The sequence below is a fragment of the Coenobita brevimanus genome, chromosome 86, assembly GCF_032717465.1.
Source record: "Coenobita brevimanus isolate Jiangsu-jjx chromosome 86, ASM3271746v2, whole genome shotgun sequence".
Taxonomy (NCBI): domain Eukaryota; kingdom Metazoa; phylum Arthropoda; class Malacostraca; order Decapoda; family Coenobitidae; genus Coenobita; species Coenobita brevimanus.
The window spans coordinates 29163507-29183170 of record NC_137039.1 but is presented as its reverse complement, the minus strand read 5'-3'; the positions used below and the strand labels follow the sequence as shown (position 1 = coordinate 29183170).

The following is a 19664-nucleotide window of genomic DNA, read 5'->3' as shown; positions in this document are numbered from 1 at the left end:
CCTTACTCTCCTCTGCTTCTCCTCTCTCTACACTTCTCATCACTACTCTCCTCTTCTGTCCACACTTCTCTTTTATGTCCACACTCTCTCTTTTATGTCCACACTTCTCTTTTCTGTCCACACCTCTTCTCTGTCCACACTTCTCTTCTGTCTTCTTCTCTTCTGCCCACACTTCTAAATGTTTCCGTGTTCCAGCCTTTATTTTCCCTGTACCCCTATCAGGTTGGACATTCGGTTTCACGGATTGGACCGTTTAAGGACATCCCACACCAACACTACACAACATCGACGTCAAAGCATCTTCAACATCACTACCACATCAACGTCAAGAACCACCACTCTACCTTCTCCCATTCTCCTGTCACCTTTCTCTCCCTTAGTGCCGTCCTTTTATTGCTTGGGGCTAAAATATTCAATCAAGTCAATCAGGCAGTCAGTCAGCCAGTCAATCCCTATCCTTCACCTGATCTAAAATCCCCCCCTCCCCCCCTACAATTTTTATTGATCCTCTGCCATGTCCTTCCTACTCCTTATTCTACTTTTAGCATATAATAGCATGCCGTGTGATTCTTGGTATCTGGTGCTTGGATTTCACTCACGCACTCGCTCACCCATTCACTCACTCACCCACTCACCCATTCACTCACTCACCCACTCACCCATTCACTCATTCACTTACTCTATGCATGTACCCCACGCCACGCCCGCTTCAGTGCACGGACAAGGTGACTTAAGTGAGTGTGTGTGGGTGTAAGAATATGGGTGGGATATGGATGTGGGTGTGACTGTAGGCGAGAATGTGGATGAGATGTGGGTTTGGGTGGAAGTGAGAATATGGTTTGGATGTGGATGTGGGTGAGGGTGTAGATGAATGGGAATGTGGGTGGGATGTGGGTGAGGGTGTAGGGGAGTGAGAATGTGGGTGGGATGTGGATGTGGGTGTGGGTGTAGGTGAGAATGTGGGTGGGATGTGGGTGAGGGTGTAGATGAGTGGGGATGTGGGTGAGGGTGTAGATGAGTGGGATGTGGGTGAGGGTGTAGGGGAGTGAGAATGTGGATGAGGGTGTAGGTGAAAATGTGGGTGAGATGTGGTGTGGCTGTAGGTAAGTGAGAATGTGGGTGGAATATGGGTGTGGGTGGGTCTTGGGATGAGTGTAGGTGTGGTTAGAGATATTTGTGTGGGTTTGTTAGTAGGATTCAGTATGATTTTGGGTGTAGAAGTGTGTGTGGGTGTGGGTGGGTGGGTGGGCCTTGGGGTACGGATAGAGAGTATTTTGTGGGCCTGTTAATGGAAATGAATGTAAGTGTGAGTGTCATAGTGGGTGTGGGTATGGGTGTGGTGGGTGTGGGTGTGGATCATTGTCGTAGCTATGGGGGGGGCTGACCCTTTCTCCCCCTTACTGGCCCCCTTTTTGAAGTTTCGGACTCTATACTATCTTCAATATTTTCTTCGGTGCCCTCAAAAAAAAAAAAAAAAATCTTGGCTCCCCTTTCTCCTCAGGTAAGAAAGCTCCCTAACACCTCTTTCATAGCGATTTATTTTTGCCTAGTGCCGATCCTTTTGTATGTTACTTATGCAGAGTATGACGATATTGGAAGGATTTATATATAGAACAGAGAATAGGACAGTAAGGCGGAACAAAATAAGTCGCTCAGGAAAAGGTGTTAGGGAGCTTCCTTAACTCTTTTTTTTTTCCTTTATTAATATTGTGTTTATTTTCTTCCAGGTCAGTTGTGGTCTTCCGTTCTCGTACTGAAGCGGTTGTAAGTATAAGATCGCGTTATATATATTCATGTATTTGTGTATATTATGTGTGTATGTGTATTTGTATGTGTGTATGTATATCTGTTTATCGCACAAGTATTTTTTATTTTATTTTATGGATAGTGGTGTTGTGACTGTGGGTGTTTTGTGGGTGGAGGGAAGCAGTTGGGTGTGGATGTGGGTGGGGGTGAATTTGAGTGGGTGTGGGTGCAGTTGGGGTGCTTGTGTATGTGTGTGTGTGTGTTTACGACTCAGATTGTACCCTGCGCGCGCGAGTGTGAGTGTGTGTGTGTGTGTGTGTGTGTGTGTGTGTGTGTGTGTGTGTGTGTGTGTGCGTGCGTGTGAGGAGCATAACTGGGCGTGTGTGTGCGTACGTGTGCGCGTCTCGGCGTGTAGGTCAATGTACTGTTTCTGTGTGGGTCAGCTGGGGAGAGAGAGAGAGAGAGAGAGAGAGAGAGAGAGAGAGAGAAATGAACGGTATATGAGTGTTCGTTTATGTACTGTATGTATGTATGTATGTATAAATATGTACGTGAATGTATATGTGTACGTGTGCGTGTGTGCGTGAGAGGTAACCACATGTGTACTCAAGTAATGACAGGGCCAACTAAATAAGAATGTGGAGCTACACAGAAATCTCACACGCCAAACTCTTCTGGCGTCTTCCTGAGTATTTTCGATTTGTTTTCACCCAATGGAACTGGGAATAAATTAGAACAGGTAGAAATAAATTAGTTCAAGTGATAAATGATGGAGTAAACAGCACAGGTGAAAATGCAACACAGGTGAGAATACTTTAATTGAGTCAGGAGGAAAAAAAATTATAAACCCAGGTGAGAATTTAGTAGATCAGGTAAAATAAATTAGTCCAGGTGGGAATAAATTACGGAATAAATCATCTCAGGTAAATATATAATACAGGTGAGCATAAATGAACCGGGGGAGAATAGGGTATTAATTCAGGTGAGAGTAAATTAACAGGTGAGAATATCCAGGTGTGTTGAGGGAGTGTGTACAGGTTAATTAAGTAAAGGCAGGTGTCGCTAGGTAATGAAGAAATAACCAGGGTAACGAGTAGGTAACCAGGTAACAGGGCGTGACCAGATGTTACGCGGTAATGAGCAACTGTGTATAGGTAATGGTAGGATTAATCAGGTAACGGAGAAGTAACGGAGGTAACAGGTAACAGCTCAAGTAACTAAGTAGCAGGAAAAGTAGGCAGGTAACAGGGCGTGGCCGGAAGTACCGCAGTAACAGTAAGGTAACGAGCAATTGCAAGGAAGAGTTAACGGAAAAGATAGGTACTTAAAGATTGCCAGTACACCTAAGAAATGCAGAATGATCTTTAATAATGATAATGATAATAATAATAATAACTAGAGGGGCACCCAGTGAAGCGCATCTCTGACAAGGGCACCGTAATTCTCAAACCACCCCTCATAATGGGTTAGGTTTTCACGCCATTGATTAGGGTTTATCAGAAAGTGTTTTCAGGATCCAGAATCTGTAATACAATCCTGATCGGTCCCAAAATTTAATCGATTGTTCTCTGGGACATAGGCTGTCTACCCACCAAATTTGGTCCAAATCTCTCTCTTAGTTTTTGAGACAAACAAACTGGGAGACAAACAAACAAACAAAGGTGAAAACTTACTCTCCTTGCCGGAGAGAATAAACAATAGCATAATTTGATAAACTCTACGGAAACATGTTGCCACATTTCACTGAATAAGTGTGTTTATGTGAAATAATATTTTAGTAATAATAATCATGAAGGAAGAGAGAGAGAGAGAGAGAGGAACGAAATTGAGGAAGTGAAATATGATCTCCACTAGACTTAATACCGGTATACAAACAGGTAATAGCAGAGTATTCAAGCAACTACAGAAGTATAAAGTAACGGGAAGAGGGAAAGTAACAGTATTAGTAGCAGTGGAAGTATGAAGGTAACACGATAGAGGATAGTCAGAGTGAAGTAGAGAATTTAGCAGAAGATATGGCTTGGTAACTTCGAGAATAATCAAGTAACAGTAACAGGTAACAACAGAAATGCCCAGGTAACAGAGAGTAACCAGGCAACGGGAGGGTTTGTAGGACAGGTAGGCTAACAGAAGATTAAGTAACAGTAGAATGACCAGGTAACAGAAGGAGTAACCAGGTAACAGGTGAAGAGAAGGGCGTGTGCTTGGGTGTGTGGGGGAGGCAGAGGTGTGTGTGTGTGTGTGTGTGTGTGTGTGTGTGTGTGTGTGACAGAGAGAGAGAGAGAGAGAGAGAGAGAGAGGTTGCACAAAGGCAGGGAAGGGAGGAGGGTTGGGAGCGGCCTGGTCGGAGCGAAGGTAGTGCGCAAGTTGGGTGTGGGCGGGGAGGGAAGAGAGGGCGTGTCGCTTCCCTCTCCCTCTCTCTCTCTCTCAACCTCCGTGCCTCCCTCCCTCCCTCCCCCTCGCTCACTCACTCACTTTCACTCGCTCCCCAGATCCAGTCGAACACCAACCCCTCCTGAGAGAGATAGAAAGAGAGAGAAATAAGTGACAGGTGTTGGTGTGTCGAGAGGGGTGTGGACGATAAGGGAAAATACAGGTGAAAATTCGTGCATCAAGCGTTCTACACAAGACCAAGCTTTCCCCGTCTCGGCCCGGCCCCCCCACACACACGGCCACACCCTCCTCTTTCAGGTGAGAGAGAGAGTGAGCGAGAGAGAGAGAGAGAGAGAGAGAGCGTTTTCGACCAACACCGAGTCAGCGCCGGACCATAGTGGGTGAGAGACTGGTCCTTGTTTCGTCGGCTCTCGCTCTCCTCTCCCTCCCTCCATCCATCCATCGCTCGTCTAAAGCTTCCCCTTGGGCCCTCTCTCTATGCAAGACTAAACTGAGAAAGGTAAGAGGTGCAAGATTCTACCCCCCCCCCCCTTGTGTTTCGTAAGACATGAAAGACTCCTGTGGTTCATTAAGAGTTGAAATAGTTCCTGTCGTGTTTCGCGCCGCCTCGTTTGTAAGACTTGATGGAAAGACCCCCTCTGTTTCAAAGTCCCTCGCTTCTAAGACTCAAGGCAGAAGACTAAACTAAGAGATCTAAGATTTGCCAGGAAGATCCACGTATTTCGTTGTGTCTATCTTGAATATTTAGCTCAGTGCGATAGTGTTGTTGATGTTCGCTAGTTCGTTGTTGTTGTAATGCACGTTAGCTTGCGGAGTTCAGGTTCCTTGTGTATTGCGTTGCGGAATGTGGAACAGCGTTCTTTGTAAATGTTTGTGAGAGGATTTACAATTTATAACTCTTGGTATTCGTTTTGTTAACTTGCTTGATTTTACCACATTAACACATACACAAACAAACGCACGCTGTCTGCCTCTCTCTCTCCCTCGTTTCGTAGCTTTCAACTAACTAGATTCTCCACCCATACACACAAACACACACACATGCAAGACATACAGATTTCCCCATTCCATCATCCACACACACACACACACACACACACACACACACACACACACACACACACACACACACACACACACACACACACACACACACACACACACACACACACACACACCACGAGAAACCAAAATTTTGCCCCGATTCAGCAAGGGGCTGCGATTTGGCCAACTGGGAATGGAAGAAAAATGCGTTGGAGTCCCAGTGCCGGAGGAAGGCAGGGCAGGGAGGGATGGAGGAAAGGAGGAAAGGATGGAGGAAAAGTTGGAGGGAAGGAGGGAAAGTAAGAAGGAGGGTAAATAGAATGATTGAGAAAAGGGGGGGATGATGCAGGGAAGGTAGGAAGGCCCGAGAGGATGGAAGGAAAGTAGGAGGGATGGAGGAAAGACAGGGTAGGATGGAGGGAGGACAAAGTAGGATGGAGGAAAGATGAGGAAGGATGGAGGGAAAGTAGGAAGGAAGATAGGGAAGGATGGAGGGAAAACAAAGAAGGATGGAGAGAAGACAGAAATGGATGGAAGTCGTTGCAGATATTGTGGACTGCAGGCTGAAGTTGCCCTGATCCAGCAATCCACCATCGTCCTTTTGGGGGATAGGGGAGTGAGTGAGAGGCCTCTTTATAACCGGGCAGTGGGTATATCGGTGCCACCACGTGAAGGCGTCAAAGAATAAACTCGCAACAGACGCTTTAAGGTGTCAGGTCTCGAAATAAGGCGTCCGTAGTTCAGTTCAGGGATAGATATTTCCGTACATTTAAAGGTAGATGACTAGCTTACTACCCTGGTGGCATTACGTGATTTAGGAGCATCCAGGCGCCTCTCTGGGAATCGAACCTCTACGTGATTGACTCTGACCTGGACGCTGTAACCTGTGGGGGATTTATTTAGCTTGACTCCAGACAATTTTATACAGGTGAGAGAAACCTTAAATTGCGTCTATCCTCAGGTGGGAAAGAGGTTAGGATAGGTGGTGGTGGTGGTGGTGGTGGTGGTGGCAGCAGCGATGATGATTGATGATGGCGGCGGTGGTGGTGGTGATGGCGATGATAACGATGATGATAATGATGACGATAGTGATGGTGATCATGATGGTAATACTGATGATGATGACGATGGTTGTGGTGATAATGATGGTAATAATGACGACGATGGCGGTGGTGTTGGTGGTAGCGATGGCGATGATAAAGATGTCGATGGTTGTGTTTGCGATGACTGTAATAACGATAATAATAATAACAATAGTGATGATGATAATGATGATGATGATAGCAGCAGTCTTTATCAGTGGAGGGGAATGGGATCACTATCTATCAGGACTTACGAGAAATATTTAAAACAGACGATTTCCCTTTCCTGAGCTCAATCGTATCAGTAGGAGGGTTGATAAAAGCGTCCATACCTCCCAGATCACTACATGCCAGAGCTGGACCGTGCAACAAGTGAGAGAGAGAGAGAGAAAGTGAGAGAGAGACACACACACAGAGCCACGCAACAGGATGGCCGTATACCACACACACACACACACACACACACACACACACACACACACACACACACACGAAAACCATCCCTTCTTTCCCTTTATTGGTCTTCCCCTTTCCTCTCGTAGCTCGGGAAAGGGAAGGGGAAGTGTGTGTGTGTTTGTGTGTGCATTTAAAACGCAGCAAGTCAAAAACAAAGGCTCGCTAATGGATGCAAGTACACACACACACACACACACACACACACACACACACACACACACACACACACACACACACACACACACACACACACACACACACACACACACACACACACACACACACACACACACACACACACACACACACACACCAGAGCCCTCCCGTCATTCCCCTCTTTCTCCCCTTCTCGACCCCATATACCCCTCGGCGACTTGCAGAAGGAAAAGGGGAAAGTGTGTGTGTGTGTGTGTGTGTGTGTGTGCAAGTAGGAAAAAAACACAAGCGTCCCTTACTTTGCTGCGAGGAACAGAGGGATAGGTAGCGTTGGTTTGTCATTGATTTTGAGTGGAGAGCGCACACAGGTATCAAGGCGGCGCAGCGGAGGGCCTCTTTGTTCACGGATGTTCCATAGACTCGCTGTGGATGTGGAGATGCGGAATGTGGTAGACTTAGAGGGGTGGAATAGATAGGAATGATGTGGAGGTGTTGAGTGTGGAAGACTTAGAGAGGTGGAATAGGTAGGGGTGATGTGGAGGCGTAGGATGGTGGAAGACGTAGAGAGGCTGTGGAAGTATTCAGTGTGGAAGACGTAGAGGGTGGAATAGGTAGGGGTAATGTGGAAGTGTTGAATGTGGAAGACGTAGACGGGTGGAATTGACAGCGGTGATGTGCAGGCGTAGGATGTGGAAGACGTAGAGGGATGGAAGAAGCAGGGATAATGTGGAAGTGGTGAGTGTGGAGGACGTAACGTAGAGGGAGGAGGATATCTATGTGAGTCGAATTTTTTGTATAATCCTTGAACTGGGCAAAGGAGTCTCGAGTTAGTCTTGAAATTCTTACGGTCTTTACTTCGAGACTACAAGAATAAATAATACAGTGAAGTGTAGTAACTGTAGGGATGTTTAGGTAGATCTCTGAGTGTTGGGAAAATATGCGAGGGTGAAATCTTTGTTTATTTTAAGACACAGGGTTGAGGAATGTTTTGGACGTAAGAATGAGAAGTAAGATGTTTGGTCAGGGTGTTCTGTGTGGATGTGGAGATTTGGGGATGTGGAATGTGGAAGATGTGGGAGTGGATGTTGCATGGGGTGTCCCAGAGTTTTTGTGTGAGTAAAGAAGCGGGTAGAAGAGAGAGATTTTGTTTATGATTCTGTTGCATGTTTTTCCATGAATTAGGAAGTTTGTGAAAGAAATAAGAAGGCGGAAGTTGGACCCAAAAAATGCAAAGAAATCGACTTTATTGTTCATGTCGAAAAGGGAAAATAATTATCTTTTCTTTTTTCGTTGTAGTTTTTATTCTAACACTTACGAAATTGGTTGAGAAATTGCACTTACGAAATTGGTAGAGAAATAGGGGCGCAATAGGGACCGTAACATACCGAAGATACGAAATTTTTGAAGTCGAAAAATGGAAAAATAATTGTCTTCTCGTTTTTCGTGAGTTTTTTATTCAGAGACTTGTGAAATTTTGGGAGCGACATGTGAGAGGTGTTGCGGAAATTTTTTATACTTCTCTGTCGGCAGGAAAACGCAAGAAATCGTAAGTGTCTTTCCGATCGTACTGGTGAGGAGTGTTTCAGCCGGGAAATAGAGAGGAGAGGGAGTGTCGGAAAATAAAATAGGAAAGTAAGTGTCGGAAAACAGAGGAAAGATAGTGTCGGAAAACAGAGAGGAGAGAGAGTGTTGGAAAAGCAGAGAGGAGAGAGTGACGGAAAATTGAGAGGAGAATATCGGAAAGTAGAAAGAGAGAGAGAGAGAGAGTCGGAAAGCAGAGAGGAGAGAGGGTGTCGGAAAATTGAGAGGTGAGAGAACGTCGGAAAGTAGAGAGGAAAGTGTCGAAAAACTGAGAGGAAAGAGTGTTGGAAAATTGAGGAGAGTGTTGTCGATGTTGTAAATTATTTGATGTGGATGTGGAGATTGTGTGTGTGTGTGTAGTTGATGTGGAGGTAGGTGTATTTGATGTGGATGTGGAGATGTATGTATTTGATGTGGATGTGGAGATGTATGTATTTGATGTGGATGTGGAGATGTATGTATTTGATGTGGATGTGGAGATGTATGTATTTGATGTGGATGTGGAGATGTATGTATTTGATGTGGATGTGGAGATGTATGTATTTGATGTGGATGTGGAGATGTATGTATTTGATGTGGATGTGGAGATGTATGTATTTGATGTGGATGTGGAGATGTATGTATTTGATGTGGATGTAAAGATGTGTATTTTTTATATGGATGTGGAGCTGTGTGTACGTGAGAGGTGGAGGATGAAGAGGAATGAAAAATGCATGAGTTTAAATTTTCTTTTTTCCATTTTTTCAATATATATAAATTTGAAGTAGAGTAAAGGAATGTGTCTTAAAATCGCCTTGGTTTTTAGAATAGAACGTTGGATGTTGGTCAGAGAAAGAGGGAAGTGAGATAGATAGATAGATAGGTAGATAGATAGATAAGGGAGTTGGAGTCTTTGCATATGTGGCTTTGAGGGGTTGAGATATATTTTAATCGTAACACAAAAATTTAAGTTTTCATTTTTGCTGCATGATATATTTGGGATGCGATATTTGCAGACGTTAAAAAAATATATATATGGAATGAAATAGAAATGCGAGTGGGTCGAAAATTTATGTCTCAGTGGAGTAAATGAGATATATATATTTTTTTTTTCAGATTTTGGTTATAATTTTGCCGAGAAACTTCCAAAATTGGGGCGTTAAATTGACAAGTTACTGAATTTCCGTTTTGGCTGTGAAAACTCTGCATGGCAAAGGTGTCAGAAAGTTCATATATTATTTTTTAAAACCCCGAATTGCAAAGGTGTAAAAAAAAAATTCATATATATTTTTAAAACCCCGATTTGCAAAGATGTCAAGAATTTTTATACTTTATTTTTTAAAGGGGGGAACCAAAGGGACGATGATTGCCATGAGAATTACTGTGGTTTTTATTTTATTATTATTATTTTCTCTGGGTAGCGGGGGTGTAAAATGGGGACGTGAAAAAAAAAAAAATGATAAAAGAACTAGGAATCATTATTTTGTGTCTGTCAGAAATTTTGGAGGGAAAGAACGAAAATTTTTGAAAGGAATCTGTTGTCCTAGAAACTTGTGAGACTTAGGCGTGAAATAGAAAAATATTAGAATTTTGTTTTGCCGGTAAGGATTCTAGATGCAAGTGGTTACGAAGTTTGTGTGTGTGTGTGTTTTCAGAACGTGGGGTTGAGGGATGTTGTATGAGTGTGATACAGAAGGATTCTCTCTCTCTCTCTCTCTCTCTCTCTCTCTCTCAGGTATATACAAAACTAAAAAGCATGAAATATGAAAATTGAAGAAGGTGGAAACAGAAAAAAAGTCGAGAATTTGACATAACAAAAATTGGATCAAAGGAATTATTTTTTGAGTTATGCAGTTTATACTATTTTTAATTTTTGAGATTATTTGGAAATTGAGGGAGCGATATATTGGAGTTTTAAAGAAAATTGTGATATGCTTACTGAGGGCAGGAAAATGACAGGGGCGTCGATTTTTGAGAGAGAGAGAGAGAGAGAGAATTATTTTGAGTGCCTCATATAGTTTTTGTGGATGTGAAAAAATTTGGGAAGCTACCCTCTGATGGTCAAAAATAAAATCGGCATATGGAAGGCAGGCCCAAAATTTTTAGTGAATATATAATGGAGAAAAAAATTATAGAGACTTTTATGCCATCTGTAATCCTAAAAACCAAGGAGATTGATTTATTTTATTTTATTTTGCAAAACGTGGAAAAAAGCAATTCGTCTCTCTCTACCGCAAACCACAATTCCACGTTCACCTTAACTTGGTTCTGATTTTCGTCCCTTTGCATCAGATTTTCGTCCTTTTGCCTCTGATTTTCGTCCTTTTGCCTCTGATTTTCGTCCTTCTGCCTCTGATTTTCGTCCTTTTGCCTCTGATTTTCGTCCTTTTGCCTCTGATTTTCGTCCTTTTTCCCCTGATTTTCGTCCTTTTGCCCCTGATTTTCGTCCTTTACTCCCCTGATTTTTCCTTTTCCCCAATTTTTTCGTCCCTTTTCCCCAATTTTTTTCCTTTTTCCACAGACCTTTGCCCATTTTTCCCCCTGATTTTCTTCCTTTCCCTCCAGATTTTTTGCATTTTTCCCCAGATATTTTCCCTTTGCCTCATATTATTTTCCTTTCCCCAGATGCTTTCCTTTTTTCCACAGTTTTTTTTTCCCTATTTCCAGTTTTTTCTCTTCACAGATTTTTGTCTTCCTTCTTTCCTAGATTGTTTCCTTTTCTCCTCAGATTTCCGTCCCTTTGTCTCCTGATTTTCGTCTGTTATTTTCACGTGGCTCAGTGGCAGGGTTAGACAGTGCTGCGGCTCTGCGTCCCCTCCGTGGCACTTCTTCGTGACTAGCATGTTTTGGTGTTGGTCTCTTACAACGATACGAAGGAAAAAAGTCAGATTTGTTCCATCGTCTTGTTTCCAGAATGGTTGTCGAAATTTGGGGGGCTCCTCCGAAAGTGTTGGATCCGTAACACCTTTTTATAAGCGATTTATATTCCGGAGATAGAGATTGAGAGAGAGAGAGAGAGAGAGAGAGAGACCCAAGTTGCATCAGTAGCCCAGAGGAGGACGTTGAGGTGTAATACTGAAGATAAATCGGTCAGGCACAGGCGTCGCGGAAAGCCCAAGCCACCCGTAGGAGAACCATTGGTATTGTGGACTTGAAATATTGGATTTTGGGGAAGGGGAGGGGGGACGAAATTTTTGAGATATCTAAAATGGTGACGTGTTTATTATTATTATTATTATTATTATTATTATTACTACTACTACTACTACTACGACTACTGCTACTACTACTACTACTACTACAACAACAACTACTACTACAACAACTACTACTGCTGCTACTACTACTATTGTTATTATTATTATTATTATTATTTTGTCTGTGTATGTGGACTACTTATTTCGACTTTAGGGGAGACTTTTCGGACTAGAGGTCAGCAAAATAGTCACGAAGAAGTGCTCCGAATTTCAGCTATAGGGGGAAATTCTGAAGTAAAGAGTGAAGACGAAATAGGCCTGTTTCTCTCTCTCTCTCTCTCTCTAGCTATTTTTTCATGTTGTTTAGCATTAAAATTTGGAACTAATATCAAAATTAAAAAACTTCAGAGGTCAGAAAAATAGTCACGAAGAAGTGGTTGAAATTTCGGTATCAGGGAAATATTCTGATGTCAGTATGAAGATGAAATTTGTATCCTCTTCTTATTATTATGATGATGATGATGATGATGAATATTATGATTATTATTATGATGATTATTATTATTATTATTTTATTATGATTATTATTATTATTTTATTATGAGTATTATTATTATTATTATTATTGTTATTATTAGTAGTATTAGTAATATAGTTGTTGTTATTATTATTATTATTATTATTTATTATTATTATTATTATTATTATTATTATTATTATTATTACTTTACTTTAACTTGGCGTAAAATGAGCATCTCGGCGAGAAAATAACACTGGGGTGTGTTGCTAGTCACGAAGAAGTGTTATGGAAGGGATATAGATCCACTGTGTTGCAAGTCACGAAGAAGTGCTATGGAAGGGATAAAGAACGGCTGTGTTGCTAGTCACGAAGAAGTGCTATGGACGGGATAAAGAACGGTTGTGTTGCTAGTAACGAAGAAGTGCTGTGGAAGAAATGTATACTGTAGAGCGGCTGTGTTGCTACTCACGAAGAAGTACTGTGGAAGAGATGTATAGAGTCGCTGTGCTGCTAGTCACGAAGAAGTACTATGGAAGGAGTATAGAGTGGCTGTGTTGCTAGTCACGAAGAAGTGCTATGGAAGGGATATGAGTCGCTGTGTTGTTAGTCACGAAGAAGTGCTGTGGAAGTGCCACTGTGTTGCTAGTCACGAAGAAGCGCTATGAAAGGGATATAAGAGGCGCTGTGTTGCTGGTCACGAAGAAGTGCTGTGAAAGGGATATATAGAGAACCACTTGCATGTCACGAAGAAGTGCTGTGGAAGGGGTAAAGAGTCGCTGTGTTGCTAGTCACGAAGCAGTGCTATGAAGGGGATATAGAGCCACTTGCCAGTCACGAAGAAGAGCTGTGGGAAATTAGGTACCAAAAAACGAAAACTTCTGCATATATATTTTTGGTCCCAGATTTTCGTCCCTTTTCAGTGTATTTCACGTGGCTCAGTGGCAGCAGACGGTACCGTGACTCCATAATTCCCATAGCACTTCTTCGTGACTAGCATTATATTGTGGTGGTAAACTTTAGGCTAAATGAAAATAGTGACTCCATAATTCCCATAGCACTTCTTCGTGACTAGTATTATATTCCAGTGTTGATTTTTAGGTCAGATGAAAATAGCGTAGTTAAAGTGAAAGAGGTATAGTTGCCGACCGCGCCCTGACGTTGGAGCACTTCTTCGTGACTAGCATTATATTCTTGTGTTAATCATCAGGCCAAGTAAAAGTAGCATACTTAAATAAGATATAATTCCCTACCGCGATGTGTAATAGGACAGCACTTCTTCGTGACTAGCACTGTATTAATCATTAGGTCACGTAAAGATAGCATGCTTAGATATAATTTCCCGACCGCGCATTGTAATATGACAGCACTTCTTCGTGACTATCTATTGTTTCCGACCGTGCTCTGTGATGTGGGACGCAATCCGTGTATTAAACAAATAAGCTGCTCCCTAACACCTTTTCCCAAGCGATTTATTTTGCTTCTTCCACCTTACTATCCTCTTCTGTGTTGCACGAATCCTTGCGGTATCGCCATACTCTGCTTAGGTAACATACAGAAGGATGTCAGCCAGACCCATCCAAAAATAAATCGTTAAGGAAAAGACGTTAGGGAACTTCTTGAACCGACGAGAAATTGAATCTTAGGTCCGTATTGTCGTCGGTAGTTGAAGCTCCCTAACACATTTTCCTAAGCGATTTATTTTGTTTATTACACTACTCTGTCCTATTCTGTTACATAAATCCTTCCATTATCGCCATACTCTGCATATTTAGCCTAGTGTACAAAATAAATTGCTAAGGAAGAGGTGTTAGGGAGCTTTTTTTTTTTTTTTTTTTTTTTCCGGTTAAGGAAGCTCCTTAACATCTCTTCCTTAGCGATTTATTTTTTGGATAAGGCTGGTTAATATCCTTTTGTACATTATTATGCAGAGTGTGGCGATATTGGAAGGATTTATGTAATACAGCAGAGAAGCAAAATAAATCGCTTAGGAAAAGGTGTTAGGGAGTTTCCTTAACAGACAAAATTACCGGCCAAGCTTAACCTCATCACTACGAGAAATCTTGCCTCAGTTAAAATAAATCGCTTAGGGAAAGGTGTTAGGGAGTTTCCTGCAAGAATAATTAACCCCCCTTTCGCCTAAGCTAATTAAAGAAGTCTGTTGGTCATACTTGCCCTCTATGCGTGACGAATTTCTTTTTTTGATTTATTCTTAATATTTCCAGACAGTTTTATGTACGCTACGGATGTGTTATTAAATTCAGAATAAAATCTCCAGGTGCTAATCACAACAAAATTTGAAAACACGCGAATAAAAGCGAGAAAAAGTAAAAAAAAAAAAAAGAAAAAGAAAAAGAAAGAAAGAAAAGGAAACGATTAAAAGCGAAAAAATAAATAAAAGGAAAGAAAAAGAAACTAGATTTTTTTTTTTTTCTGTCCTGTTTGCACTTTTTCGTCCTGTTTGGGTCTGCAGGCTTTGAATATGCAAACACCCACACGCCCATGAACACAGTTTTAACCGAACCGAATTGAAAAACGGATGAAGTAGAATGGACACTGTTCACTTCTCTCCGTCAGTATTTTCGTGTAATTGTGGCAGTATGTTCTCAATAATAATAATAATAATAATAACTAGAACGTGGTAAAATTATGCAAGGACAATTTTGATGAAGTAAAACATCCCACAACCATTGCCATCTGGAAGTCGAGCTATAAAGGGACCTTGATGTTAAGGTCACCGATCTGGTGCATGTCACCTTAGGTCATCAAGGTGTATAAGTCCTCCAGGTGTGGTGGCTCTAGCTTTATTCTTTCATATAAAATCAGGTGACTTTCTATCTTCCGGAGTAGTTCAAAATTTTGGACCATGGGCGATCTCAGTGTATTATGATCCGATCTGGACCATATTAAGCACTGCATTCTGGCCACGTCCCAGGTATATGCCATATCAATTTCAGTCCTCAGGCTTAAGTGGTTCGGGAGCTTCAGAATCATTACTTTGTTTTGGATCCTGTCGGGGATGCGATAGTCGAATCAGGATGATATTTGGTCAGGTGAAGCTGCCAGCCAGTACTGTTGTATGGCAAAGAACGAAGGCAGTAGCTTAAACAGTATGCGAATGGCAGTGATTTAGGTCTTCCCTAACATAATAATAACATTGAGAAACACAAGAAAACTTCCCACCGGGATATGGAAACTTTTAATAGTAGTAGTAGTAGTAATATATTAATAATAATAATAATAATAATAATAACAATAATAACTCATTATCAAGAAACCCTTGTACAACAGACCGTAACAAATATCAGTAAGCGCTTTGTTTCCTTTTGTTCTTCTCTCTTTTCACCAGAACAATCGAACGAAAGAACAGAACACACTCTATTCATCGTCCTACGCCAGAGCTGCGTCAATATACGCAGAGATACGCAAGCGGTGTGTGTGTGTGTGTGTGTGTGTGTGTGTGTGTGTGTGTGTGTGTGTGTGTGTGTGTGTGTGTGATAATGGTTTCTCTCGTTCGATAGTGATTTCTCTCTCTCTCGCTCTCTCTCTCTCTCTCTCACACACACACACACACACACACACACACTAATCTTCACCCCCTTTCTCTCTGTCTCTGATCTCTCCCTCCCCCCCTCTCTCTCACTTTCACACTCTCTCTAATCCCCCCTCTCTCTAACGTCATCTGTTCCAACACTCCATCCTTTGTGTGCCTCATTTGGATAAAGCAGAAATTACCCCCAATACGCCAATTTGCATAGTATTTTTGGGTTCATTGTGATAAGCACCGCGCGAATAATTTGGCGTGGTTGAGTGCGGTGGGTGCAAGGGAGACTGTGGAGGTGGTGATGATGATGATGGGTGGTGGTGGTGGTTGATGGTGTGGCCTGGTGGTGATGTGATGTGATGTGGTGTGGTGGTTTTGGTGGCGGTGGTGGTGTGGTTTGGTGTGGTGGTTTTGGTGGTGGTGGTGGTGTGGTTTGGTGTGGTGTGGTGTGATGATGAGGGATGGATGTGGTGGTGGTGATGGTGTGGTGTGGTGTGATAATAATGATGATGCCGCTGGTGGTGTGTTGTGGTGTGGCGTGGTCTGGTGATGATGATGATGATGCTGATGATGGCGGCGAAGATGATGATGAAGATGAAGATGATGATAAAAATAATGACGAAGATGATAGTAATGAAAAATGGACAACTAAAGAGAAATGAGAACTGAAAAAAAAATAACATTACCACACCACATTATTTTTTTATATACATAGTTTTTGGCATTGACGTCGTGTTTTTCGGAAATTGGACAGACTCAAAAATTGTTTCATATTTACAGATCTGTCCGTATTTATTTTTTGGACGGGAAATTGCGAAAAACAGACGATAAAATTTGGAACGGAAGTGGGTTAAACTTTTGTGTCACGTCTCATTCATTTGGATTGGGAGAGAGAGAAAGAGAGAGAGAGAGAGAGACACTGGGGAAGGGAAAATGTAGATCTTGTGAAATGGAAATGTGTTAGAGATAGATAAGTAAATAGAGAGAGAGAGAGAGAGAGAGAGAGAGAGAGAGAGCAGAGTGGGGGGGGGGTCTGGCATTGATACGGCCCACCAATCTTCATATAACGATTGATTGTGATTTCCTACCCAATCCTTCCTAACCACACTCTCCCTCAAAACTTCACACAGCCATCGACAATCCATACCACCCCAATGAACCTCTTCCTCTTCCTCCTCTTCTTCCTCTTCCTCCTCCCAGGCCTGTGTATGGAGAGAGAGAGAGAGAGAGAGAGAGTTAATTTTACAAGGCGAAAGGTGATCAGGTGAATTAAATCGTTGGGTGCTATGAACAAATTCGCACACACACACACACACACACACACACACACACACACACACACACACACACACACACACACACACACACACAAGTTATGGTTTTATGAGTGTGTGAGGCTGCTGTGGAGGGGTCGGTTCGCTTTTTACGAGACGTACCCACAATACCTGCTCATAAATTAGTTTGGAATGATGTTCCTTGCCTTCACGATTCTCTTATCTTTACTCCTAATTACACGTCAACACTACAGATACACGTATACTTTATATCTAATGGTTCTTTGCTTATAAGTACACCTACACTTCATCATTTGCCTCATCGTATGTACACTAACTTACTGGACGCTCCCCAACACCTCTTCCTCAGCGATTTATTTTTGGATATGGTCGGGTAATATCCTCGTGTACGTTATCTTGGCACACGAATATTAAACATTTCTTTTGTCCTATATACACTAACTTACTGGACGCTCCCTAACACCTCTTCCTTAGCGATTTATTTTTGGATATGCTTGGGTAATATTCTTTTGTACGTTATCTATGCTGAGGAGGGTGATATAGGAAGGATTTGTGTACCATAGAGGAGGACAGTAAGGTGTGATAGGCAGAATAAATCGCTTGGGAAAAGGTGTTAGGGAAGTTCCATACTCGACAAGAATAAGGGCATTTATATTAACATTTTTTTTCTCATATAAACACTTACATCTATATCTAACATCCCTTTGCTCATATATACTAAGACTTACACAGTATATATAGAGAGGGAGAGAGATGAATAGAGAGGGAGGTAGGTAGATAGAGAGGGAGATAGATAGATAGATAGAGATAGATAGATAGATAGGAAGGACGATAGGTAGATGGAGAGGGGAAGAGATATATAATGTGTAAGTGTTATTGGTTGCACGTGCAGCTCACATCTCTCTTTGTTTTTCTTTAGATTAACAACCATAATTTACGTTTGTTTACAGTTCCATAATTTACGTTTGTTTACAGTTCCCTCATTAATACTCCAAACTCACACTCCCTTGGCCCATTATCCCCTAGTAATGCTCATAACAAACTCATAAATATCGTCTTTCCCCTGCTTATAAAAATCGTCTTTGCTTGGCTCAGAAATCGTCCTTCCCGACTCATAAAAATCTCACTGTTCTTACTCAAAAATGAAAAAGAAAACTGCCTATCCTTTCTGCTGGCGACTGACTTTGTCTGACTCATAATCGGGCGTGTGTAGAGTGACAGGGCTTTGGGGAGGAAGAGGAGGAGGATAGGTAATATTAGTTTAGATGTGGAAGCAAAAAATAATTGGAGGAGGAGGAGAAGAGAAAGAAAGGAGAGGAGAGAAAGAGGAAGGAAGAGGGTAGTTAGACTAGGTAAGATAAAGGAGACTAGAACTACTTGGATGAGGTGGAAATGGAAGGAAGGAAGGAAGAGTCAGAGGAAATGGGGGAAGAGGAGGAGGAGGAGGAGGAGGAGGAGGGAAGATGAGGTGGAGGGAAAGGAAGAAGGATGAGAGTAGGTATGACTAGGAAAGGTATGGGAAGAGCATAACAAGGGGAAAAATTAAAAGGGAAAGAGGGAAGAAGGAAGGAAGGAAGAAGTGGAGAAGTAGGAGGAAGGAAGAAATAGAGAAGAAGGAGGAGGGAAGGAGGAAGTGGAGAAAGAGAAGGAGGAAGGAAGAATAAAGAAGGAGGAAGGAAAGTAACAAGGCTGAGGGACCATTGGAAATCGTTATGATAAAGGTGAACAGTGAGGGTATTTAGCCAAGTCTGCCCTCACCCCACTCCCCTCCCCTCTCCCCCTCACCCCTCTCCCTTCCCCTCACCCCTTCTTGTATTCCTTCACCCCTGTCGTCCCTCCCCTGCCATGTCATAGTTACCTGTCTCTCCCCCTCCTTTCCCTTCCCTTCTCTCCCCTCTAACCTCCCCTCACTTCCTCTCCCCCTTCCCACTCCCTCATGCTTCTTGCACCCTCACCATCTTCTCTCCCTCCCCTACCTTCTCCCTGACCCCTCTCCCCCTCACCCCTCCAGATATTGTCTCAAGCTAGCGACATTGTATTCCTTCCTCCGCTCCCCTCCCTCTTCCCCCCTCTCTCTCCTTCTCCCCTCTCCCCCCTCTTTTCCCCCACTCCTTCCCCTCCCCCTCTCCCCCCTCTTTTCCTCCTTCTTTCCTTCCCCTCCCCTCTCCTCCATTCTTCCTCCCATCTCCCTCCTGCCATTCACTCTCCCCTCATTATTCCGCTCACTTTCCCATCATTCTTCTCCTCACTTTCCTCTCCTTCTCTCTCTCTCTCTCCTCTCCTTCCTCCTCTCCTCTCCTTCCCTCCCTCTCCTCTCCTTCCATCCCTCTCCTTCTCTCCCTCCCCTCTCCTTCTCTTCCTTCCCTCTCCTTCTCTCCCTCCCCTCCCCTTCTCTCCCTTCCCTCCCCTTCTCTCCCTCCCCCTTCTTTCTCTCCCCCTTCTTTCTCTCCCTCCCCTCTCCGTCTCTCCCTCCCCTCTCCTACTTTCACACTCTGTCATCTTTATTTCTCTTCCATGTTTCTGACTCTCCTCTCCATTCTCCACTCAGTTCCCCATCCTTCCCCTCCCTTTCCATCACTTTCCTCTTATTCTTTCCTTCCCCTCTCATACTTCTCTCTCCCTCACTTTCCCCCTACTCTTTCCTCCCCTCTCCTCTCTCAGTTTCTTACCCCT

At 42.8% G+C, this 19664-nt stretch overlaps 1 protein-coding gene across 2 annotated transcripts in view; it reads left to right on the top strand.

The window, feature by feature from the left end:
- The first annotated feature begins 4529 nt into the window (after positions 1-4529).
- Positions 4530-19664, top strand: part of LOC145410530 (uncharacterized) — a 192618-nt gene continuing 177483 nt past the window's right edge. For both annotated transcript variants that reach the window (XM_080280643.1, XM_080280642.1), the window contains exon 1: positions 4530-4639. The gene's annotated coding sequence lies outside the window, so the exon portion shown is untranslated. The remainder of the gene's footprint in view (positions 4640-19664) is intronic.